The sequence below is a fragment of the Schistocerca nitens genome, chromosome 9, assembly GCF_023898315.1.
Source record: "Schistocerca nitens isolate TAMUIC-IGC-003100 chromosome 9, iqSchNite1.1, whole genome shotgun sequence".
Classification (NCBI taxonomy): domain Eukaryota; kingdom Metazoa; phylum Arthropoda; class Insecta; order Orthoptera; family Acrididae; genus Schistocerca; species Schistocerca nitens.
In genome coordinates, this window is record NC_064622.1 from 367,605,503 (window position 1) to 367,631,810 (window position 26,308).

Sequence of the window (26,308 nt, forward strand, 5' to 3'; positions counted from 1 at the left end):
ATGAAATGATGATGATTAGGACAACACAACACCCAGTCCCTGAGCGGAGAAAATCTCCGACCCAGCCGGGAATCGAACCCGGGCCATTAGGATTGATAGCCCGTCGCGCTGACCACTCAGCTACCGGGGGCGGACTGAATATAGCAGAATAAAACCTAAGACTCTTTGCATCCGAGCTTCGAATCATCACCACCTAGATTTTCGACGATTGAGCCATGATTTTACAACGAGACCAGCGTGGGGAACATGAAAAGATGAGTGCCTAGTTTATTCATTATTACGTGAAATGACTTTATTAACTGTGCTCTAATGACACCTGCCACATAATAACTTCGTTGTTGCCCGAAAATGCAGTATTTAGCAGCGTGAGCAACACCACAATCATTATTAAATTTTGACCTTTGTTGTGGTAGGGTTGTTAGAACCCGGAACACAGAAACGCTTGTGGGTGTCCCCAATCTGTGCGATTAATGTCAGCCGAATGGCCAGACGATGCTACTGGACCTGCTCCACCAAATAATTGTCCGCAAAACCTTCGTACTGGGTGCTGTCGTGGAAGGGTATAAAATAAGACGGTTCCCTGTCATACATCAATCACACCCCTTGTCTTTCTGCCAAGTTGTCGCTCCTGTTAATTTACCCACCAAGGAGTACGGTATGGACAAAAAACTCAGCCACACACAATTGCTGTCCAACTTTCACATACGGTGTTTGTTGTCACTCTGAGTACATTTTTACTGCACACATGGATTCCTAGGTGGCTTAGTGCGACCAACCAACAGTTTAAGTTGCCTTGCACAGAGATCATATGTTTTTACCTTGAAAATGACAAGAGTTTGATCTGTCGATATATTATCAGTTGTCGAAGACGTTATTCGGTTGTATTCCCGTAAGTTATTTGAACTTCTGATAATCTAAGAGCCACTCTAGTTTGAAATGTTTCAACTACTTGTGGATCAAAGGTACGTGGCCAGGCGTTCAATTGTTTTATTGTGATGCTTAACTCTGTTCATAATGGTCAAAATAAGTTCCTTAGCTGATTCACGATGTTTTTTTCCACTGTTCAAGTGCTTTGTCTAATCGTTTTTTCCAGTGTATATTTTTGGTGACAATAAGTTTGGGTGATAATATACTTGGGTTTAGAGTGAACCTCTAGCGAAGAAGATCGGCCATGTCATTTTCAATGGAGTCATGCGTTAAGCGAATACGAAAACACAGGATATTAGGATGAGACATTACTTTGAACAACTTACAGGGTGAAGCAGCTAAGACAGGCCAGCCCCAAATACACCCATAATGAATAAATATGTCGAGGTGCGATTTTCGCCAAGCTATAGCTGACAATGTGGCGAACTTTTTGACGATCGTAAGTAATGTTTATCGTTTATGGTCGCCGAATTACGACGTCGAATATATTTAAAGAACCTATATAATTTTTTTTGTGACATTTGAAAGGAGCTTCTAAGAAAACTACAGCGAGATAACATGTTGGAACGATGAAATAGTATCAAGGTGATAGCGACCTAACCACTGCCCCGCAGTCAGGAGAAAGGTTGCACAAACATCTGCCCTATAATACAAAATGTAAGCAAACACTTAACTAGGTGTGCTACTCGTGTTTATCCCATGCTCTTGAAGCCCATCGATCCGTGTTCTGCTGGTATAGCAATCAAGTAACTTGAAGGCTAATGAAATATTCACAGTGTATATGACAATCGAAAAAGTGAATATATTTTTTGCCTAATATCGCCAAACTGTAAAGCAGAGAAGCGGTTATTTGCTGAAGAGTATCCAGATCGTGCCAAGCACTCATGATCTGTCTTTGTAAATATTATTAAAAAAGAGTCCTAGAAACTGTAAGTGTGGAGAATAAAATACGCCAAGGAAAAAGAGAAGCACCGGATGAAAGAAATGAAGTTAACGTTTTAACAGCAATAACACACAGTGCAAATGTTACTAAGAGTCATCTGAGCAGCACGAGAAGGAACAATGAACGAGTCTTTCACGAACACTACGTTTAATCGCATTTCGTCCTCGTCACGTTTCTCTGTATCTACAACTTCGCAGTGGTGATTTCCAAAATTAGTTATGTTTCTCGGAATTTTATCTACGAAAAATGCAGACTGATGCGGCGAATCAATGCAAAATTTGGTTTAAGGAAGAAGCATTATTTGAAAATCATGGGTAAGTCAATCTTCGCGATGTGTACTAATCGTCAGTTGAAAATCCACGTGACTCTTGGTCTATCAATGTTTTATACGTGTTTTTCAAGACCCCGTCATTGATCCCTGTTATATTGATAGAAATCTAAATAAACTCAAGTATCTCGAGTTCCTAAGATAAGCTGCTGCCGCAATTATTGGACGTAAGGCGATCAGTGTGGTACCAACGTCACGGATATCCCTCCTATTCCACATATGTAGTCACACCTACATCTACATCAATACTCCGTAAGACAGGTGACTGTGTGTGACAGAGGGTACTTCTGGTGCCACTAGCTGAAATCTTTCCCTCTTCCACTCGCCAATGGCAAGTAAGCCTCTGTATTAGCTATAATTTCTGGAATTTTCTCAACGTGGTCATTTCGCGAGACGTATGTGGGAGGGAGTCATATGTTGTCCGATTCTTCCCGGAAAGTACTCTCTCTAAATTTCGACAGTAAATGCACAGCATCTACCTCTGGAGTTTGTTGAACGTTTCTATAACTCTCTCTCACCGACTAAACGATCCCGTGACGAAACGCGCCGCTCTTCGCTGGATGTTCTCCATCTGTTCTATCGGTTCCACCTGGTAAGGGTCCTAGACTGATGATACACTATAAACAGTAACGGTCATATCACAGTTCCTCCGAGTGCTCCGGAAATTACCTTTTCATCTGTGACTTTTGTGCGTTAAGATCGACGTGTTGAGTTCTATCTCCAAGGAACTCTTGCACTCCGTCTTCAGGCCACAAGTGACCCATAGGTACCATCCGACCGCCGTGTCATCCTCAGCTGAGGACGCGGATAGGAGGGGCGTGTGGTCAGCACACCGCTCTCCCAGTCGTTATGATGGTTTTCTTTGACCGGAGCCGCTACTATTCGGTCGAGTGGCTCCTCAGTTGGCATTACGAGGCTGAGGGCACCCCGAAAAATAGCAGCAGCGCATGACGGCCCGGATGGTCACCCATCCAAACGCCGGCCACGCCCGACAGCGCTTAACTTCGGTGATCTGACGAGAACCGGTGTATCCACTGCGGCAAAGCCATTACCTAAGGAACTCTTGAACCAGTCGCAAATCTAGGCAGATACTCGCTGAGGTATTTTTTTTCACTAAACGGCAACTTGGGATTGTGTTAAATGTCTTCTTGAAGTCAAGGAACATGGCATCAACCTGAGTGCCTTTGTGTACAGCATAAGAATTCCACGAAGGAACAGAGCGAACTAAATTTTTCAAGATCTCTATTTACGCTATGTAGATTTTTATAGCCGAGATTTTCGTTCTCCAAAAACGTCGCAATTCTTGAGAACAAAACATATTTCATAATTCAACAACAGATTGATGTCAACGATATAGACCTCCGTCGTAAAATCCTTCTTTCTTCCTGTCGCTTAGTACCCTTCGTTGCTCCAGTGAACTGCGATACACTAGTGCTGGAAGGGAAGCAAATTCTTTCGCATAAACTTTGTAGAAACTTATAGGTATCTCATCTGGTCCCGATGCCTTACCACTATTAAGCGATTGTAGTTACTTTTCTATTCTGCAATCGGTCATCTCAGAACATGCCAGTTCGTCGTTCGTAGGCGACTGAAAGGAGGTAGGGTGGTATCACTAGCGTGGTGAAACAATTTTAGAAGACCGAATTCAGTATTTCGCCCCTCTCCCTGTTATCTTCCGTTTTGGTACCACTGTGATCGCTGAGTGACTGGATAGACGATTTAGAACCGTATACTGTTTTTACGTATGATCTAAACTTCTTAGTTCCGCTGTTCTTTTCCACTTCAGAATGGACTATACCATCACTCCAGAAGTTTATCACAGGTAGGAACGAAGCTTCAAAGGTCTATGACGAACATGGAAATAAAAGAAGTAGAACGGATTAAATGACACATAAGGACAAATACCCTCAATTCGTCGTTGGGTTGTTGGTAGTAGTGATATAGACATCTCCACTACCACGTCTTTGGTAAGATACATCAGTCATCCATTACTGGCAGTTGACAAAATGAAAGCTAAGGCTGAGCCAGGACTTCCCCTACAACTGGTAAACGAAAACACCAAATAAAAGAGTAGCAAAGAAGTGAAATAGTCTCTCAGAAATCAAGAGACGGTAAATCTTGGAAGAGAAGCGCAGAATGAAGCGTGCTGACGCATTAGTTTCACAAGCGCCGCTATGCGATTATGAAAATGGCGCTAAGGCTTTTAGGTTTCAGGGCCGCCTGCTTGACGCAATTTGACGAGAGCCGTCATTTAGCGGGCGCCCAGTACTCGTCGGCTACTCTCTCAGCACGCCGTTTCTCAAGAGCCGGCAGAAGCCCGCTCGTACGCTAAGAGACGCGAGTGTGTAACACAGAGAGGAAAGTGTATCATTAGTCACTGCCAGCGTTGATGGTACATCACCAAGGAGAAAGCTTCGCTGCCGTTTCTACCGTCTGGCTAGTCAGCAGTCTCGTATGCCATCACCTGCTTCAGGCTCCCCAATCTCCACAATATACAAACTTTTCCGAACATTTATTGTCAAAATTAAACTAGCAGAAAAAAATGCAACTCCACGAAGGAGTGTGTTCAGCGATATAATAGACGGTACAGTCACATTAACGTGACTGCCGCCTATGTTCGACATCATCGTACAATAACGGCTCACAAACGGCACATGGAAATACTAGCAGTGGAGGGCAAATAAAGAGTGTCGGGGGGATGCGGCAAACAGTACATTCGTTGTCATAATGTGGAACGGGACGACTTATTTGACCTCCAAATGGAAATGATCATTGTAAACGGCTAAGTTTGTATACTGTTCGTGTGCCACCTGCGCATGGCAAAATGGCTGTATCCAAAACCGGTGCCGAGAAATTGCGGTACGTCACGGGCCAAAGATGACAGGAATGAATGATGGCTGCGGAGACGTGTAAAGGCGAATAGACGTGGAACTGTTGAACAGCTGACCGCGCTGATGAACAGTGTCTTTTCACCGACCATTCACTGAACCTACAAGCGTACAAACGTACCGTCATTTGACCATCGCACATGTCCCGTATGGATGGCATAGTAATAAGCGTCCCTGGCGAGAAAAAACTGAAAGAGTTGAAAACAAATAAGTAGCCAGATCCAGATGGAATCCCAGTTCGGTTTTACAAAGAGTACTCCACGTCATTCGCCCCTTACTAAGTTTGCATTTGTCGCGAATTTTTCAAGCAGCGAAAAGTTCCAAGCGGCTGGAAAAAAGCGCAGGTGATTCCTGTACATAAGAAGGGTAAAAGAACGAACCTGCAGAATTACTGACCAATATCCTTAACATAGAATTGACGATATTTTCTGAATAGTAAATTTTGACTAGGAGCGATGCGTATGCCAATGATCTTTTAAAGCTGTCCACCTGATGATGCGGCTTAAAGCCTCGAAACAGGTCGTGTTTTAATAAACAACCATTTTACCAGCTGTAAGCGTTCTTGCTAATATCATGCCTTAACATCGGTTTGCTGCAAAATTCTACAGCATATTCTGAGTTCGAATACAATAAATTTCCTAGGGACCGAAAAGTTCATGTCCACGAATCAGTATTGCTTTAGAAAGCATCACTCGTGCGAAACCCAACTTACTCTTTTGTCATGTGATATACTGCGAACTATGGATGAACAGCAGCAGGCTGAGTCCATATTTCTAGATTTCCGAAAAGTATTCGACACGGTACCCCACTGTTAACGAAGGTACGTGCATACGGAATAGGCTACCACATACGTGACGGGTTCGAAGACTTCTAAAGTAATAGAATCCAGTATGTCATCCCCCACAGCGAGAGTTCATAAGAGACAGGGGTAACATCAGGGTTGCTCCAGAGAAGTGTGATGGGATCGTTGCTGTTTTCTATATACATGAATGATCTGGCAGACAGTGTGGATAGTAATCTGCTGTTGTTTACTGGTGATCCTGTGATGTACAGGGAGGTGTTGAAGATAGGTGACTGTAGATTGATACAAGATGACCTAGAAAAAATTTTTAGTTGGTGTGTTGACTAGCAGCTGGCTTTTAATATAGAAAAATGTAAATTAATGGGGATGAGTAGGAAAACCAACTGGTCGGATACAATGTTATTAGTGATCTGCTTGACACAAAAAATAAAATAAAATAAAATAAAATAAAAAAGAGTGGCTCTGAGCACTATGGGACTTAACTTTTGAGGTCATCAGTCCCCTAGAACAGAACCACTTCAACCTAACTAACCTAAGGACATCACACACATCCATGCCCGAGGCAGGATTCGAACCTGGGACCGTAGCGGTCGCGCGGTTCCAGACTGAAGCGCCTAGAACCGCTCGGCCACATCGGCCGGCTGCTTGATACATTCCAGTCGTTTAAATACCAGGACGTAACGTTGCGAAGCGATATAAAATGGAACGAGCATTTGAGGATTGTGATAGGGAAGGCGAATGGTCGACTTCGATTGGGAGAATTTTAGGCAAGTGTGGTGCATCTGTAAAGGGGACCGCGTGTAGGACACTAGAGCGACTTAATCTTCAGTACTGGTCGGGTGTTCGGGATCCACACCAGGTCGGATTGAAAGAAGACATCGAAGCAATTCAGAGGCGAGCTGCCAGATTTATTAGGATGCAGGTATTACGGATATGCTTCGGGAGTTCAAGTAGGAATGCCTGGACAGAAGAAACATTCATTTCGAAGAACAATGCTGAGGAAGTTTAGAGAACCGGTATTTGAAGAACGATTCTATTGCCGTCGACATACTTTCCGCGTAAGGACCACGAAGATACGAGAAATTAGGGCTCATACAGAGGCATACAGACTGTCGTTTTTTCCTCGCTGTGTCTGTGAGTGGAATAGGAAAGGAAACGACAAGTTGTGGTAGAGGGCACCCTCCTCCACGCACCGTACGGTGGCTTGTGGAATATGTATATAGATCGCCTCCCCAGCAGGCGCCTGGTTCATACACCCATTCTGACTGCAGTTCATCGACGACGAAGGCTGGAGTTTGCACGCCAGTACCACAACTGTACGTCCACTGATTGGCGACAGGTGGCCATTTCAGACGAGTCACGTTTTATGCGGTAACAGCTTAAAACGTACGAAAGCGAACAGCCTGAAACAGTCTATGGAGGGATACAGGTTGGAGGAGGAGTGTTATGATCTGTGGAATTGACATTCACCGTGTGGTTTGGCCGTTCAGTCGATCAACTATCCTTGGAAACGATCTCCAACGCATTTTGTTTTTCTTCGGCTGATGGCATCCATCAACGGAACACTGGAATGTGTCACACAGCTCACAGTTTAAACGTGGTCCGAAGAGCACCTGCATCAGTTTACCGTACTTCCTTGGCCAGCAAACTCCCCGGGTTTAAACTCAGTGTGCTCCCTGCCGCCGTTGGATAAGCAGCTGCAGCAGCAAGTCGTATACTCCTAGCTCACTCATTTCTTACATAGTTTAATTCTTAATTTCTTTGCGTGTTTTTGGTACTTGCATTGTTTGATACATAAATTTCGGGCGTATTATAGTATTTGAGAGTTGTAGCATCACGTTTTAGTACCTGAATAGTGTAAATTCGCGTAGTCGTTTGTCTTTTGTTTTTGTTTTGAACGGCCAGTGTCGGTTGGTCAGTCAGTGTGCTCCCTGCCGCCGTTGGATAAGCAGCTGCAGCAGCAAGTCGTATACTCCTAGCTCACTCATTTCTTACATAGTTTAATTCTTAATTTCTTTGCGTGTTTTTGGTACTTGCATTGTTTGATACATAAATTTCGGGCGTATTATAGTATTTGAGAGTTGTAGCATCACGTTTTAGTACCTGAATAGTGTAAATTCGCGTAGTCGTTTGTCTTTTGTTTTTGTTTTGAACGGCCAGTGTCGGTTGGTCAGTCAGTGTGCTCCCTGCCGCCGTTGGATAAGCAGCTGCAGCAGCAAGTCGTATACTCCTAGCTCACTCATTTCTTACATAGTTTAATTCTTAATTTCTTTGCGTGTTTTTGGTACTTGCATTGTGTGATACATAAATTTCGGGCGTATTATAGTATTTGCGAGTTGTAGCATCTCGTTTTAGTACCTGAATAGTGTAAAATCGCGTAGTCTCCTTCCGCTGCCGAGCAGTGTGTCAGCAGTGCGTTAGTAGCAGCATTACTGCATTTACTAGGCAATCTTGTATTTTAATAACCGTTTAAATTTTGTCGATTTGTTTGCGCTCTCTGTAGATTAGTTCAGACGTTCTTTGCAAAACAGTTTTTAGCATGGATAGGGACTGCAACTGCTGTGTTCGGATGCAGTATGAGTTGGCATCCCTTCGCTCCCAGCTTCAGGCAGTGTTGGCTTCGGTCACACAGCTTGAGGCTGTTGCCAATGGGCATCACTGTGGGGGTCCGGATGGGGGTTTGTCGGGGACGGCCAGCTCGTCCCACGCATCCCCCGATCGGACTAAGACTGTGGTTGCCCGGGATACTGCCCGCATTGAGGCTGATCCCTCACCTGTGGTAGAGTGGGAGGTAGTCCCAAGGTGTGGCAGGGGGCGAAAGACATTCCGGAGGGCTGAACGGAAGGCCTCTCCAGTTTGTCTGACGAACCGGTTTCAGGTTCTGTCTCAGGCTGATACTGATCTTCGGCCTGACATGGCTGCTTGTCCTGTTCCAGAGGTTGCCCCTCAGTCTGCAAGATCCGGGCGGTCGCAGAGGGTGGGCTTACTGGTAGTTGGGAGCTCCAACGTCAGGCGCGTAATGGGGCCCCTTAGAGAAATGGCAGCACGAGAGGGGAAGAAAACCAATGTGCACTCCGTGTGCATACCGGGGGGAGTCATTCCAGATGTGGAAAGGGTCCTTCCGGATGCTATGAAGGGTACAGGGTGCACCCATCTGCAGGTGGTCGCTCATGTCGGCACCAATGATGTGTGTCGCTATGGATCGGAGGAAATCCTCTCTGGCTTCCGACGGCTATCTGATTTGGTGAAGACTGCCAGTCTCGCTAGCGGGATGAAAGCAGAGCTCACCATCTGCAGCATCGTCGACAGGACTGACTGCGGACCTTTGGTACAGAGCCGAGTGGAGGGTCTGAATCAGAGGCTGAGACGGTTCTGCGACCATGTGGGCTGCAGATTCCTCGACTTGCGCCATAGGGTGGTGGGGTTTCGGGTTCCGCTGGATAGGTCAGGAGTCCACTACACGCAGCAAGCGGCTACACGGGTAGCAGGGGTTGTGTGGCGTGGACTGGGCGGTTTTTTAGGTTAGATGGCCTCGGGCAAGTACAGAAAGGGCAACAGCCTCAAAGGGTGCGGAGCAAAGTCAGGACATGCGGGGACCAAGCAGCAATCGGTATTGTAATTGTAAACTGTCGAAGCTGCGTTGGTAAAGTACCGGAACTTCAAGCGCTGATAGAAAGCACCGAAGCTGAAATCGTTATAGGTACAGAGAGCTGGCTTAAGCCAGAGATAAATTCTGCCGAAATTTTTACAGAGGTATAGACGGTGTTTAGGAAGGATAGATTGCATGCAACCGGTGGTGGAGTGTTTGTCGCTGTTAGTAGTAGTTTATCCTGTAGTGAAGTAGAAGTGGATAGTTCCTGTGAATTATTATGGGTGGAGGTTACACTCAACAACCGAGCTGGGTTAATAATTGGCTCCTTTTACCGACCTCCCGACTCAGCAGCGTTAGTGGCAGAACAACTGAGAGAAAATTTGGAATACATTTCGCATAAATTTCCTCAGCATGTTATAGTCTTAGGTGGAGATTTCAATTTACCAGATATAGACTGGGACACTCAGATGTTTAGGACGGGTGGTAGGGACAGAGCATCGAGTGACATTATACTGAGTGCACTATCCGAAAATTACCTCGAGCAATTAAACAGAGAACCGACTCGTGGAGATAACATCTTGGACCTACTGATAACAGACAGACCCGAACTTTTCGACTCTGTAAGTGCAGAACAGGGAATCAGTGATCATAAGGCCGTTGTAGCATCCCTGAATATGGAAGTTAATAGGAATATAAAAAAAGGGAGGAAGGTTTATCTGTTTAGCAAGAGTAATAGAAGGCAGATTTCAGACCACCTAACAGATCAAAACGAAAATTTCTGTTCCGACACTGACAATGTTGAGTGTTTATGGAAAAAGTTCAAGGCAATCGTAAAATGCGTTTTAGACAGGTACGTGCCGAGTAAAACTGTGAGGGACGGGAAAAACCCACCGTGGTACAACAACAAAGTTAGGAAACTACTGCGAAAGCAAAGAGAGCTTCACTCCAAGTTTAAACGCAGCCAAAACCTCTCAGACAAACAGAAGCTAAGCGATGTCAAAGCGTAAGGAGGGCTATGCGAGAAGCGTTCAGTGAATTCGAAAGTAAAATTCTATGTACAGACTTGACAGAAAATCCTAGGAAGTTCTGGTCTTACGTTAAATCAGTAAGTGGCTCGAAACAGCATATCCAGACACTCCGGGATGATGATGGCATTGAAACAGAGGATGACACGCGTAGAGCTGAAATACTAAACACCTTTTTCCAAAGCTGTTTCACAGGGGAAGACCGCACTGCAGTTCCTTCTCTAAATCCTCGCACAAACGAAAAAATGGCTGACATCGAAATAAGTGTCCAAGGAATAGAAAAGCAACTGGAATCACTCAACAGAGGAAAGTCCACTGGACCTGACGGGATACCAATTCGATTCTACACAGAGTACGCGAAAGAACTTGCCCCCCTTCTAACAGCCGTGTACCGCAAGTCTCTAGAGGAACGGAGGGTTCCAAATGATTGGAAAAGAGCACAGGTAGTCCCAGTCTTCAAGAAGGGTCGTCGAGCAGATGCGCAAAACTATAGACCTATATCTCTGACGTCGATCTGTTGTAGAATTTTAGAACATGTTTTTTGCTCGAGTATCATGTCGTTTTTGGAAACCCAGAATCTACTAAGTAGAAATCAACATGGATTCCGGAAACAGCGATCGTGTGAGACCCAACTCGCGTTATTTGTTCATGAGACCCAGAAAATATTAGATACAGGCTCCCAGGTAGATGCTATTTTTCTTGACTTCCGGAAGGCGTTCGATACAGTTCCGCACTGTCGCCTGATAAACAAAGTAAGAGCCTACGGAATATCAGACCAGCTGTGTGGCTGGATTGAAGATTTTTTAGCAAACAGAACACAGCATGTTGTTATCAATGGAGAGACGGCTACAGACGTTAAGGTAACCTCTGGCGTGCCACAGGGGAGTGTTATGGGACCATTGCTTTTCACAATATATATAAATGACCTAGTAGATAGTGTCGGAAGTTCCATGCGGCTTTTCGCGGATGATGCTGTAGTATACAGAGAAGTTGCAGCATTAGAAAATTGTAGCGAAATGCAGGAAGATCTGCAGCGGATAGGCACTTGGTGCAGGGAGTGGCAACTGTCCCTTAACATAGACAAATGTAATGTATTGCGAATACATAGAAAGAAGGATCCTTTATTGTATGATTATATGATAGCGGAACAAACACTGGTAGCAGTTACTTCTGTAAAATATCTGGGAGTATGCGTGCGGAACGATTTGAAGTGGAATGATCATATAAAATTAATTGTTGGTAAGGCGGGTACCAGGTTGAGACTCATTGGGAGAGTGCTTAGAAAATGTAGTCCAGCAACAAAGGAGGTGGCTTACAAAACACTCGTTCGACCCATACTTGAGTATTGCTCATCAGTGTGGGATCCGTACCAGATCGGGTTGACGGAGGAGATAGAGAAGATCCAAAGAAGAGCGGCGCGTTTCGTCACAGGGTTATTTGGTAACCGTGATAGCGTTACGGAGATGTTTAATAAACTCAAGTGGCAGACTCTGCAAGAGAGGCGCTCTGCATCGCGGTGTAGCTTGCTCGCCAGGTTTCGAGAGGGTGCGTTTCTGGATGAGGTATCGAGTATATTGCTTCCCCCTACTTATACCTCCCGAGGAGATCACGAATGTAAAATTAGAGAGATTAGAGTGCGCACGGAGGCTTTCAGACAGTCGTTCTTCCCGCGAACCATACGCGACTGGAACAGGAAAGGGAGGTAATGACAGTGGCACGTAAAGTGCCCTCCGCCACACACCGTTGGGTGACTTGCGGAGTATGAATGTAGATGTAGATGTAGAAATGGAGGGACCACATCGGTGGGACTGTTCGCGCCATGGATCCTCAAGCCAGAAGCCTAGTGCAGCTGGGCACAGCACTGGAGTCGACATGCTCCACATGCCACTCGATACCTTCCCGAATATCAGTGATTTTCTACCTGCACATCTGTGCTGCAAATGGTGGTTATTCAGGCTTTTGACAAGTGGTCAAAAAATGGCTCTGAGCACTATGGGGCAACTGCTGAGGTCATCAGTCCCCTAGAACTTAGAACTACTTAAACCTAACTAACCTAAGGAAATCACACACATCCATGCCCGAGGCAGGACTCGAACCTGCGGCCCTAGTGGTCGCGCAGTTCCGGACTGTAGCGCCTAGAGCCGCTCGGCCACCCTGGCCGGCTTGACAAGTGGTCACACTAACGTGACAGGACAGTTTATGTGCATATTGTAGGATGTATTATCAGTTACTCGTTTGTCACTGTCTTCGGTCCACAGATGGCGTTTAAGAGGCCTCCCTGTGCGCCCTCTGTTTTGATTCTGCAAGCAGTATCTATGCTGAGTTTAGACGTGATACAGTCATGCCCCACTGACGAGTACGTACTCCTGTTGAACAACTTCGCCATTTGAACACGGTCGCATTGTGGGCCTTCTGGGAACTGGATGGAAGCTTCGGCCGATTGCTGTCTACTTTGAGCACTGTATATCTTTGGTGTGTCAGTGCTTTCAGCAGTGGTCTGTGGACCATCCCGCACCCGTAGATCTGATTCTGAACGTATGAATAGTTCGGATGCACTTCACGATAGACGCGTTGCGCAATCACCAGTGGCCATCCGAACGTCATCCAGGGAAAAAGTATCGGACACATATTGCACCTGCTGAGTCGCCAAGGAGCAGTGGGAACCGTCTGCTTGCAGCAGGACTAAGAACACGTGTGGATCTAGCCAGGCTATTACTGACACCATGACACCAACAATCATGGTTACTCTGGTGTGGGCCATCATGTACCCAAGACCAGGTTCTGAACGAGTAGTACAGACGTACATCTAGATTGACGCATTGTGTTGTCTTCAGTGCTGAGAGTTGGCTCAGACTGTAAGCGAGTGATGGACGTACACGTATACAGAGTAGATCTGCTGAGTGGACTTTCCTACAGTGCATTCGTCCACGACACACAATCCCAGATCCAGGCTTCATGGTGAGAGGGGCCATCAGTTCCAACTATCGGTCACATTTGATGTTTCTGCATGGTAAATTAACCATTCGATGCTACGCCTGGAGGAGTGAACTTTTTAAGATTTTTCTGCAAACCTGTACCCTCATCTTAATGCGCGTCATTACTAGTCAACAGAATTAGGCGTGTAATAGAAAAGAGACCACACTCACCAACTTCTCTACTGTTTCCTAAATATTGCACGACATCACAGCTAACGCCAGTAAATAATGAGAATGTGGTGTCACCGCTAGACACCACACTTGCTAGGTGGTAACTTAAATCGGCCGCGGTCCTGTAGTACATGTCGGACCCGCGTGTCGCCACTGTGTAATCGCAACCTAGCGCCACCACATGGCAGGTCACGAGACACGGACTAGACCTCGTCCCAGTTGTACGGACGACATTGCTTGCGACTAGACCTACCAAGTCTTCCTTTCAATTGCCGAGAGACAGATAGAATAGCCTTCAGCTTAGTCCATAGCTACGACCTAGCAAGGCGCCAATTGTATCAGTGCTAATAGCGTACTAATATTCAAGAGAGATGTATTCCAACAAGAGAATAAAGATAAGTATTAAACGCATCTACGTACTTTTCCTCTTATTCATTAATAAGTCTCATGTTCCAGAACTTCAAGCCCGTCTGCGTTAGTTTAGCGTGCACCTAGCTACCTCATTGTGTCTATGCTGTATGAAATAGACACAACAGAGAATACACTACACTCATTAAATTTCATCCGAAATTATTATCTCTCTATAGGGTACATACCAATGGACCTCCTAAAAGAAGGAAAAGTTCCTAAAATGTGCACAGCTCTCAAAGGAATCCCAGTTTCTCATAAATGGGAACTATGATTACCTCAGCACAACTGGAAAATCGTCTGGAAAATTTGGCGATTAAAACAATAACAGAAGGCGCGGACTGATTTGGTACAAAGTGGTAAACCGGACAATAGTGTCAACGTTAGACACCACGCTAGAGGTTGCGATAATCGATAGCGGTCCAGCACTTGCAACCTCTCTAGACTCGATGGCGCTTGTTGTGGCGGAGCGAGAAATTGTTGTTGTATCAAGGACCCCAGTGCCTGCAGTAAGGCATTTGTCTGCTGCGTCTGTACACGAACAAGATCTGCTAGCGTAGTCTGCTCGTCGTTTGGCGAAGCCATTTTCACAATAAATGAGGAAGCAAAGGAAAATGTACATGCAGTAAGTCATTCACACCAGGCTAGGGAAAGGAGGCACTGCGATGGGGGAACATACACGAACCTAGAAATACACTGGGGCCCCCATAAAGACAAAATTAATGTAAATCACAAAGAATGTTCCACTGTTTCTGTAACAGTTCCCACTGTACTGAAGCGTCTTCTCAATCCCATCCTCGTCGCCAATGATGTGAAGGTCGATGGCAGCATGTCATGACCTCACACAAATGCGGGATGCTTTTCGATCGGTACCCCTGGGATTTGCAGTGAGATGATAGAGGCTAGCACGAGTGGAGTGGTTGTAGGAATCTGGAACATTCTATAATAATTAGTACTGAAATACTTTAGTAAATAACTTTTACTTAGCTTTGTCCTGCTACTGCACTCCAGGAACGTAACTAATAACTACTATCTTTCTTGAATACAAAGGACTGACTGGATTATGCAACAAGCAAGATAACACAATTCTGGAATTACGTGCGTAATACATGCGTGAAGTAGAGGCTTCGAACCTAGCGAGCTGAAGGCTATTCTAATCTGACTTCGCTCACGACCTGTAGCTGACTCGGCCGGTGCGATCTGCCAGTCTCTGTCCGTGCCATACGGCGGCGCTGCAAGCGCCAGCTGGTCCAGAGAGGTTGCAAGTGCTGGACGCTATCGATTATCGCAACCTCTAGCGTAGTGTCTAACGTTGACAGCACACTTTACTCCATCCAGTTAAAACCGTCGGTCGAAATTATAATTTGGAGGACATAACTGAACATAGTTTTGCGTGCCCAATATTTGTGGCGATATGGGACACAGCAAGGGACATGATTCGACTGATCAATTGAATGGATATACGGAATATGCAGGCCCCTAGCGACATGGTATCCGAATGGAAACAGTTTCCCAAAGGAAAGCGACACGCAACAACATGGATCATGGAACGCTTAATTCATACAATTTTTGGACTTAAATTAACGAACAACCTACAGGCCTATTTGTGGGATGAACACGTGAAGGTAACTCGTCATCCAGAATATTATATACCAGAATTTTTTCAAGATTCCAATAAGTAAAGCTTATGATAATATTTTGATGCAAAAGCCTGCGTAAAAAATCCTGTAATGTGGATTTAATGTAAGTATCGCCTAACAAATAACTCAATGGACAATTTCTTGCAGATTTCCATATTGAAGACTGAAATGTGAAAGTGCTGTAGAGTATACAATTATTAATAAAGTAAGTATATTACTGTTATTCTCTGTTATATAATGTCGTTATGTGAAAATGTTAAATGGTAAAGAAATATTTTGAAAAAAGGAAAAAAAGCATTTCTGATGTTTATAATGAACTCTGTGTTGTTGATGGCAATCTTTTGCCTAACTTTACCTCCTAAGTTGTTGGTGGAGGAGAGCTGATACAATACGTAGCTTCTCCTTCATTGCTAAAACTGTAAGAGTTTATATTTATCTATTACAGTTCGAACAGTCAGTGTTAGTAGCAATTTGACTGATTATTTTACTGTTACTAGTGTTAACTTTGCTGCTCATAGTTTTCCTATTAGTATACATAAACTGGTGTTCACATTGACGCTATATGATTCATTGCGTTCTCCCAACAATCCACAAGTGGCGAAACTGGGAAGGAGGATAATCTGAAAGTGAGAATTTCGATCCAAAAGTGAAAGTGATGGCACGGATAGGCGGACAGGGTCAAATTTCTGGACCTGGTACGCAGATGTAATTGATAATAAATAAATTTTATTTTTATCGTGTTGGTACATGTTGCAGAATATCGTATATCAACTGTCAACTTGATCGATGGCATAGTGTAGTTCACGAAGACCTTTCATTCAAATAGGTGGACTGAAAAATCGTTCTGTCATAAAATGTTTGCTTTTCCACTGTTTATCACCAACGAAAATATGCTCAAAGTACGTGAAACTTCATGAAGTGTCTTCCCCCCAGTTAAGAAATGTGTGGCTGGTCTCGACCGTGTAGGACTTCTCTTCAAGATGCGTGTCTGGGACGCCCCAAAACTACAAATGCACACTCATAGATAATAAGAGCAGTGTGGTATTGGATGATTTAAGTTGTTTGTAGCAGCCGACGTCATAGACGTATGAGAAGAAACGACCAAACATTATTTCTTGAACAACAATGAAATCATCTGTTTCGTACAGTTTTAGACATGTACTATTTTCAGTCACAATTGTACTTGGAATGACCTCTAATAAGGGACGTGGAATCTCAAAAACGATCAAGATATCTGCGACCCTACTAAAGTCGAACTTACTTTCATATACAACAAAAATTGGTTCATATGAAATTGGAATTTAGTCCGGGAAAAACAGTAAAATATCAGGAAAATCTTTTGGTGACACAAAGTTGTCATCCCAATACCAACTTTAACATTATGTGTAACTGATTCCGTAGTCGTTGTTTCTATCTCGAATCTTAATGATCCCGCTCACACGACTCTTTAGCGCCAGTGCCGTGTCCCTGTGTGGAGGGCTGCCATACAGTGCGATAAAGGCAATTCGCAGCTGTAAAGTACTTTCGCTAGTGCGTCCCCTACTTTCCCCAGAGGAACGCGTGTGCCGACCTCGCTACGAGGGCGAAAGCGCGAGATTCCGGCAGCGTGCGCCACGTCTCAGAGATAAGAATTTGCATTCCACCTCTCCACGCAAATACTGCTGAGCGAGATTCCGAAACCTAGACTTCCTTCCGCTTCGAATCTCACCGAATCTCTGCTGCCCGCAAAAAAAGGAAGCACCCAAAAGGGGGAGAGGAAACGGAATGAAACTTCACGTGCTGATGTTATTTCAGTGATTACAAACTCGAGTAAAATTCACAAAGAACTTGGTAGTATGAGCCAGTTCAGCACCATAACGTTACATCTCCTCTGGCCTGGATGAATGCAGTGATTGGATTGGATAGCGGACCATAAACCCTCTGTACCTTCTCCCCAGGCAACGTAGTCCAAAATTGCTGAATGTAGTCCTTGATATCCTTCTCACTGGGACGGAGTTGAAATCCAATCTGGTCAAACGCATGTTTAGACAGGGAAATCTTGTTGGTCGAAGAAGTCCTCAACATCACGCAGAGCGTTCATAGATACACAAATCATGCGTAAACGAGCATTTCTGTTGCTAAATGGCACCACGATACTATCGAGGAAATCATGAGGCCGCAGGATGTCCGTGATGTATCGTTTGCCGACAACCGTTTCCTCTCAGTCGCTATCAGTCGTAGCCCGAAGTCATACTCGATGGCTTCCCACTCCGCGAAGTCAGGAGTAACACCGCTGTGCCTCTCCAAAACGTTGGAGGCATAGGAACTGTTACGAAGTCAACACGTCGAAAAAGATCATTCGGAATAGTGCAGAATCAGGATTCATCGCTGAACACAATGCGACTCATGCATCAGCAATACATACTTCCTGGTCACGTTACTTCTCTCGACGCAACTATTTGTTATTTAGTGTTTTAGCGCAGATGCGAAGAAGGGTTACGATGTGCTCGGTGCACAATACGGTGATACTCCCTTGTGGTGGTCAGATGTGGACCAACCGGAAGCTTGATGACGAATATGGCTGCCCTCGCATTGCGATGCATTCCAACACTGGGCCACTGTCAGCCGAATGCCCCTAAATCTGTACAATTTGACCAGCCGACCGAATGGAGATCTACAGTGAGCCCCCTTTAAAACTCTGGCAGTTTCTGATAACGCTGTCTCACACGACGTCTCCATGTCCTTGACAGTGATCACTCAGCTCTTCATTCCCCTTCTATACCCCACCAGTACTGGTAACAAAACTAAACACGAAGAACACGAATGTACTCTATGACCGTTCTACTTGTCACAGAACGTTGCATCTCTAATCATTAACATACCTAACAATGGTGTGGATGAGGAGAAGATAAGTGTTTAACGTCACGTCGACAACGAAGTCATTAGAGACGGAGCACAAGCTCGGATTAGCTGAGGATGGGGAAGGAAATCGGCCGTGCCCTTTCAAAGGAACTGTCCCAGCATTTGCCTGAAGCGATTTGGGAAATTACGGGAAACCTAAATCAGGATGACTGGACCCAGGTTTGAACCGTCGTCCTGCAGAATACGAGCCCAGTGTGCTAATCACAGTGCCATCTCGCTCGGTGTGTGCATAGTTTCATTGACATCTGACCATGCTTTCTGGGTGTTTTACATTTTTTTGTCATGTAGACTACATATTTCCTCTCACTGCCGTCTCTTAAGTAGGTTGTACGAGGGTCTGCTAGAAAGTAATACCTCCGAATTTTTTATATGAACACTCTGTAAGCTTTTTTAAATAATATCAGCTTCATTACTTTTCTACGTCTTTATTCTTCATGTCTGCCCATTTATTTCTCAACATAGTCACCGTGGCAAAGAAGACATTTCTCCCATCGAGGGACCAATTTGTTGATAACGTCACTCTAGAATATTCGTTGACGGAGCCGTAACCTCCCCTCTTCTTGCAGGTCTTCGCCACTATTCAGATGGACTGCTCAAAGATGTTCTTCGAGATCTGGAAACATGTGGTAGTCGGATGGGGCCGTGTCAGGACTACACTATGAGATCAAAAGTATTCTGACACCCCCAAAAACATACGTTTTTCATATTAGGTGCGTTGTGCTGCCACCTACTGCCAGGTACACCATATCAGCGACCTCAGTGGTCATTAGACATCGTGAGAGAGCAGAATGGGGCGCTCCGCGCAACTCACAGACTTCGAACGTGGTCAGGTGATTGGGTGTCACTTGTGTCATACGTCTGTACGCGAGATTTCCACACTCCTAAACATCACTATGTCGACTGTTTCCGATGTGATAGTGAAGTGGAAACGTGAAGGGACACGTACAGCACAAAAGCGTACAAGCCGACCTCGTCTGTTGACTGACAGAGACCGCCGACTGTTGAAGAGGGACTAATGTGTAATAGGCAGACATCTACCCAGGCCATCACACAGGAATTCCAAACTGCATCAGGATCCACTGCAAGTACTATGACAGTTACGTGGGAGGTGAGAAAACTTGGATTTCATGGTCGAGGGGCTGCTCATAAGCCACACATGACGCCTGTAAATGCCAAACGACGCCTCGCTTGGTGTAAGGAGCGTAAATATTGGACGATTGAACAGTGGAAAAACGTTTGTGGGGTGACGAATCACGATACACACAGTGGCGATGCGATGGCAGGGTGTGGGTATGGCGAAGGCGCGGTAAACGTCATCTGCCTGCGTGTGTAGTGTCAACAGTTCGGAGGGGGTGGTGTTATGGTATGGACATGTTTTTTTATGGAAGGGGCTTGCACCCCTTGTTGTTTTGCGTGGCACTATCACAGCACAGGCCTACATTGATGTCTTAAGTACCTTCATGCTTCCCACTGTTGAAGAGCAATTCGGGGACGGCGATTGCATCTTTCAACACAATCGAGCACCTGTTTATAATGCACGGCCTGTGGCGGAGTGGTTACACGACAATAACATCCCTGTAATGGACTGGCTTGCACCGTGACCTGACCTGAATCCTATAGAACACCTTTGCGATGTTTTGGAACGCCGACTTCGTGCCAGGCCTCACCGAAAGACATCGACACCTCAGTGCAGCACTCCATAAATAATGGGCTGCCATTCTCCAAGAAACCTTCCAGTTCCTGAGTGAGATTTTCACTCTGCAGCGGAGTGTGCGCTGATATGAAACTTCCTGGCAGATTAAAACTGTGTGCCCGACCGAGACTCGAACTCGGGACCTTTGCCTTTCGCGGGCAAGTGCTCTACCAACTGAGCTACCGAAGCACGACTCACGCCCGGTACTCACAGCTTTACTTCTGCCAGTACCTCGTCTCCTACCTTCCAAACTTTACAGAAGCTCTCCTGCGAACCGTGCAGAACTAGCACTCCTGAAAGAAAGGATATTGCGGAGACATGGCTTAGCCACAGCCTGGGGGATGTTTCCAGAGTGAGATTTTCACTCTGCAGCGGAGTGTGCGCTGATATGAAACTTCCTGGCAGATTAAAACTGTGTGCCCGACCGAGACTCGAACTCGGGACCTTTGCCTTTCGCGGGCAAGTGCTCTACCAACTGAGCTACCGAAGCACGACTCACGCCCGGTACTCACAGCTTTACTTCTGCCAGTACCTCGTCTCCTACCTTCCAAACTTTACAGAAGCTCTCCTGCGAACCTTGCAGAACTAGCACTCCTGAAAGAAAGGATATGCGGAGACATGGCTAGCCACAGCCTGGGGGATGTTTCCAGAGTGAGATTTTCACTCTGCAGCGGAGTGTGCGCTGATATGAAACTTCCTGGCAGATTAAAACTGTGTGCCCGACCGAGACTCGAACTCGGGACCTTTGCCTCAGTTGGTAGAGCACTTGCCCGCGAAAGGCAAAGGTCCCGAGTTCGAGTCTCGGTCGGGCACACAGTTTTAATCTGCCAGGAAGTTTCACTTCCAGTTCCTGATTTAACGTATGAATGCGAGAGTGGAAGCTGTCATCAAGGCTAAGGGTGGGCCAACACCATATTCCAGCATTACCGATGGAGGGAGCCACGAACTTGTAAGTCATTTTCAGTCAGGTGTTCGGATACTTTTGATCACATTGTGTATATTGAGGATGATCGATGACAGTGAACCCAAGGCGAGGGATTGTTACAGATGTGACGGTGCTCGTGTGTGGTCCGGCAAAGTCATGATTAAGATGAGAGGGCTCCATGTGTGGATGAACTAATTCGTGCTTTCCGTTTACAGAGGGTCTCTCATACACCGACATAGTAAAGTTACTCATCACCACGCTACACGCAACAATTCGGAGCCCTCTAGCGGCAGACGGGATCAGGAGATCCAGTACACTATTTCTCGCTTAATATATACGTGATTTCACTGGTATTAAAAAAACAGTGCCTACTTACATCTTTTAACAATGAATCCTACTAATAAGAACGTAATATGCGGTACAGTTACATTAATGTGACCACCGCCTATGTTCTACGTCAGCCTGCAACAATGACTCATAGACAATAGGTGGCAGCACTAGCAGTGGAGGATATATGAAGCGTTTTGGGGAGACGCGGACAGCAGTGCAGTCGTTGTCGTTACGCGGAAATGGAGCGATTTACCTGACGTCATAAAGGGCATAATCGTTCGCTCTCGGGCCAAGGGTGGAAGTATTCCTGAAACGGCGAAGTCTGTAAGCTGTTCGTGTGGCGCCGTGGTTAAAATATTCCTTGCATGGCAAAACGGCGCTATCCAAAACTGGCGCCTAGGCAACACTGCTGCCGATGACAGTGATAGCCGACGGCTGCGGACATGTTGGCTGGCGAATAGACGTCCAACTGTTGAGCATCTGACTTCACTGATGAACCCCAGATAGGATCTTCCAGACAAAAACGCCATACGACGATTTCATTGTCAAATCCAACGGATAGGCGAGAAATCCCCGTATCTTCTAGTATAGAAAGCTAATTGAATTGATTAGTTTTAGTACAAGTACTTAGTTACGTATTAAGTGTCCATTATATCGGTATGTTCTTCATCATGCTGCAGACATGTTTCCATACGCCTCGATGTTCTTCTTGACATATTTTTGAGCATGTGCGGTGTTATAGTGCGAAATCCATCCTCAAGAACATTATTCACTTCTTTGTTCGTGGCATAACGCCAAGCACTTACACGCCTATTAATGACTCCCCATAGTAAGTTGTCAGGTGTGATGAGGTCACGCTACGGTCGCAGGTTCGAATCCTGCCTCGGGCATGGATGTTTGTGATGTCCTTAGGTTAGTTAGGTTTAACTAGTTCTAAGTTCTAGGGGACTAATGACCTCAGCAGTTGAGTCCCATAGTGCTCAGAGCCATTTGAACCATTTTTTTGATGAGGTCAGGACTTCTCGGTGGCCATTTCAAGAGAGCTATTGTTGTTGATGAACCAAGACCTATCATCCGTCCTGGAAAGTGTTCATTTAGGAACTCGCGCACTGCAAGAGCGTAGTGAGGAGCCGCTCCTCCTTGCTTCAGCCATGTGCATCCTGTGACGCCCCGGTTCTCAAGCTGAGGTATTAAACACGTTTGTGATGATGATGAGGTTACATACTCCTTGACAGAGCGTAGGGGACGATGCGGGAGACCCGGACCGCCGTACTAGGCAAGTTCCTAACGGAGGTGGTTTGCCATTGCCTTCCTCCGACAATAACGGGGATGAATGATGATGATGAGGACGACACAACAACACCCAGTCATCTCGCGGCAGGATAAAATCCCTGACCCCGCCGGGAATCGAACCCGGGACCCCGTGCTCGGAAAGCGAGAACGCAACCGCGAGACTATGAGCTGCGGACAAACACGTTTGTAACACGTTTAAATAATTTGCGCCATTCACATCTCTACAAAAAGTACGGTCAAAGCAAACGTTCTGATGTCATCGCTGCCCATATCATCACGTGAGGAGGGTTCCTTTTTAATTTGATCGGACAACGAGAATTCTCTTTGGACCAGCACGTAAGCTGGCATGACATGCTAAAACGCGCCCATTCCGGTCTGTGTCCGATAACTCATTTACGAACGTCGGTCGAAAAGGTCTCATCCTAATATATTTTGTCATGTGATCTGGCGTTACTGTCACGGCATATCGTTTTCTAAAACACGTTTATGTGACGATTTCGTAGGAAATTTTTGTGGTAAGTTCCTGTGGGAACTTACGCTAACGACACCACACACACCCATCCCCGAGGAAGGACTCGAACCTCCGACGGGGGCAGCCGCGCGAGCCATGACAAGGCGCCTTAGACTGCATGGCATTTCATAGGAGATTGTTCAATCTAAGCAGAGACTCCGGCACATGTTTCCATCCTGTTGTGTCTTCTTTCTTCTATTCTGCGGCCTGTCTTTAGCACTGCCAGAAGCAAAAGCAGGTCTTTACCAATCCAGATGACTTTGGCTGTGGAGCCTTACTAAATCTTTGGTGGAGTGCTCCCATAATCAGTCTCATTGTCCGTTCAAAAAAATGTTCAAATGTGTGTGAAATCTTATGGGACTTAAGTGCTAAGGTCATCAGTCCCTAAGCTTAGACACTACTTAACCTAAATTATCCCAAGGACAAACACACACACACCCATGCCCGAGGGAGGACTCGAACCTCCGCCGGGACCAGCCGCACAGTCTATGACTGCAGCGCCTTAGACCGTTCGACTAATCCCGCGCGGCATTGTCCGTTCTGTGTTTGTCGTTCCTCGGTAATGTAGCTATGACCGCTCGCATCTTCCAGCTCGACTACGGCTATGACAGCAAAAACATGTAAGCATGAATTCCAAGTTACCAATGCTGAATAATGACATTATATACTAAACTGGTGTTACCTTGGTAGGGGAATTCTTGCCCAGCCTGTACTCTTCACAAATTCTTACTCGTCACTTCCGCTGTTTACTTTAGGTGCAGTGGCCCACGAGAGAGTGAAAATATGTAAAAACAAGCGAACACTCTGATATTTACACTAACGCAATGAGAGATCTTTCTAAGGACATATAATGCTGAACTAAGCTTCTTGTATAATTCATCTACATTCGCATCAACGCTATAGTCACATGGTTGAGCTCTCCGGTGTTAATGAGCTCGGACAATTCAACTGATTTTCAACACAACTTCGATTGATTATTAAGACGCGAGTCCTTCCAGCGATATGAAAAATTAGTCGTGTCAGCAGTACATGATTTTCTTTCGTTGACAAACGTTTCAAAAGAAAACTCCACAATCTGGTTTTCGTTTTGGCTCAAATGGTTCAAATGGCTCTGAGCACTATGCGACTTAACTTCTAAGTTGATCACTTCACACCATGCATGTGATTGTCAATAATATTACGCTCATACATGAGTCATACAAAACTGTAGTAGTTATAAACATAAAAGAATAACTTAAATATTCCAAAGTAACGAAGGACAAAGATCAAGTAGTTAAATATGGCCGGCCGGGGTGGCCGAGCCGTTCTAGGGGCTTCAGTCTGGAACCGCGCGACCACAACGGTCGCAGGTTCGAATCCTGCCTCAGGCATGGATGTGTGTGATGTCCTTAGGTTAGTTAGGTTTAAGTAGTTCTAAGTTCTAGGGGTCTGATGACCTCAGAAGTTAAGTCCCATAGTGCTCAGAGCCATTTGAACCATTTTGAAACACTTAAGCAACGACTACCGCCACCCTTAAGAAGATGGCCCGACTACTACAGGAAACAGTTTTTGGAGAGCCTGTGAGTTTTATCCTGCCAGATGTCTAACTTCCATTGAATGTAAAAGAAGAACAAAGTGAACGCTGATGATGTTCAATGAATTCAATGAATTACAACTATTTGCACGAATGAAATCCTGTCACGGTCGTTTAAAAGAAAAGAAAAAAAAATTGCATTTCCTCGGACATCTCGACAACCCTGTTTGTACTTGTGGAGAACAAGGAGATATGAGCCAAAATATGTGAAACTGTCCAGAAGAGACATTATGTCAGCTGACGGCACCATTGTGTTACCACTCTGTTGGGTTCAAAATGGTTCAAATGGCTCTGAGCACTATGGGACCTAACTTCTGAGATCATCAGTCCCCTAGAACTTAGAACTACTTAAACCTAACTAACCTAAGGACATCACACACATCCATGTCCGAGGCAGGATTCGAACCTGCGACCGTAGCGGCCACGCGGATCCAGACCGAAGCGCCTAGAACCGCTCGGCCACCCTAGCCGGCCCTCTGCAGCTCAAGCGTAGCGTTTAGCAGAGTCTTCACAGGCCACGTTCGCCCTATTCTTTTATCATTTCAACTACAAGACGCTAAACATCCGTTCTTTTTCTTTTTTTTAACATTCCACCCTCGATTAGGACGTGGAATAAATGAACACCTATCTTTCTACGCGTGGTCTGATTTCCCTCAGAATAGTCATTTGTCCTTATGTAGGTGGGAGTCAACAAAGCATTTTGGCATTTGGAAGGGAAAATTGGTGGTTCTCATTTCGTGGAAAGATCTTACCGCAACGGAAAAGTCTTTGTTACAGTTTTTGCCACTTCTATTCGCTCATTACATCCGTGAAACTCTCTTTCCCATTTAGTGGTAATAGAAAACTAACTGTCCTCCTTTGAACTGGGGAGGATCCCGTTACGTGCAGCTATGCTCCAGACAAATACGGACAAGTGTACTGTAGGCCGTCTCATAGGTTTCTTGCGTCTTCTTTTTTTTTCAAATAGCTCTTTGATTCGTCTGCTCGCCTCCTCCTCCTCACGCCTCCAACACTTCTCAATGGTTGTTCCATCCCTTGATATTTAATCGAATCGACAACGTTTAAATTTTTATGCTTTATCATGTAACCAAAATTTAAAGGAATTTATTTGGCGGCCTTTTGAAAGGCCTCAGACTTTTTATTGTACAGGGTCAATTAGCACTTTTCTCACCACGCAGACATCTTGGCTAAATTGTTTCATAATGCCTTTGCATTTTGTGATGACCCTACTAGAATGTAAATGACAGCAACATTTCCAAACATTTTAACACGGATTATCTCCTAAATCGTTTAAATAGACTAAGAAAGGGACAATGAGCGATTCATGGAGAACCTCACTTTTCGTTTGGTCAGTTGCTACGACTTGTGACCTTTCAGACTGGA

General features: G+C 45.3%; 1 protein-coding gene across 2 annotated transcripts in view; it reads left to right on the forward strand.

The window, feature by feature from the left end:
- Window positions 1–26,308, forward strand: part of LOC126203313 (fatty acyl-CoA reductase 1-like) — a 278,046-nt gene that overhangs the window by 61,718 nt on the left and 190,020 nt on the right. The gene's annotated exons all lie outside the window — the stretch shown is intronic.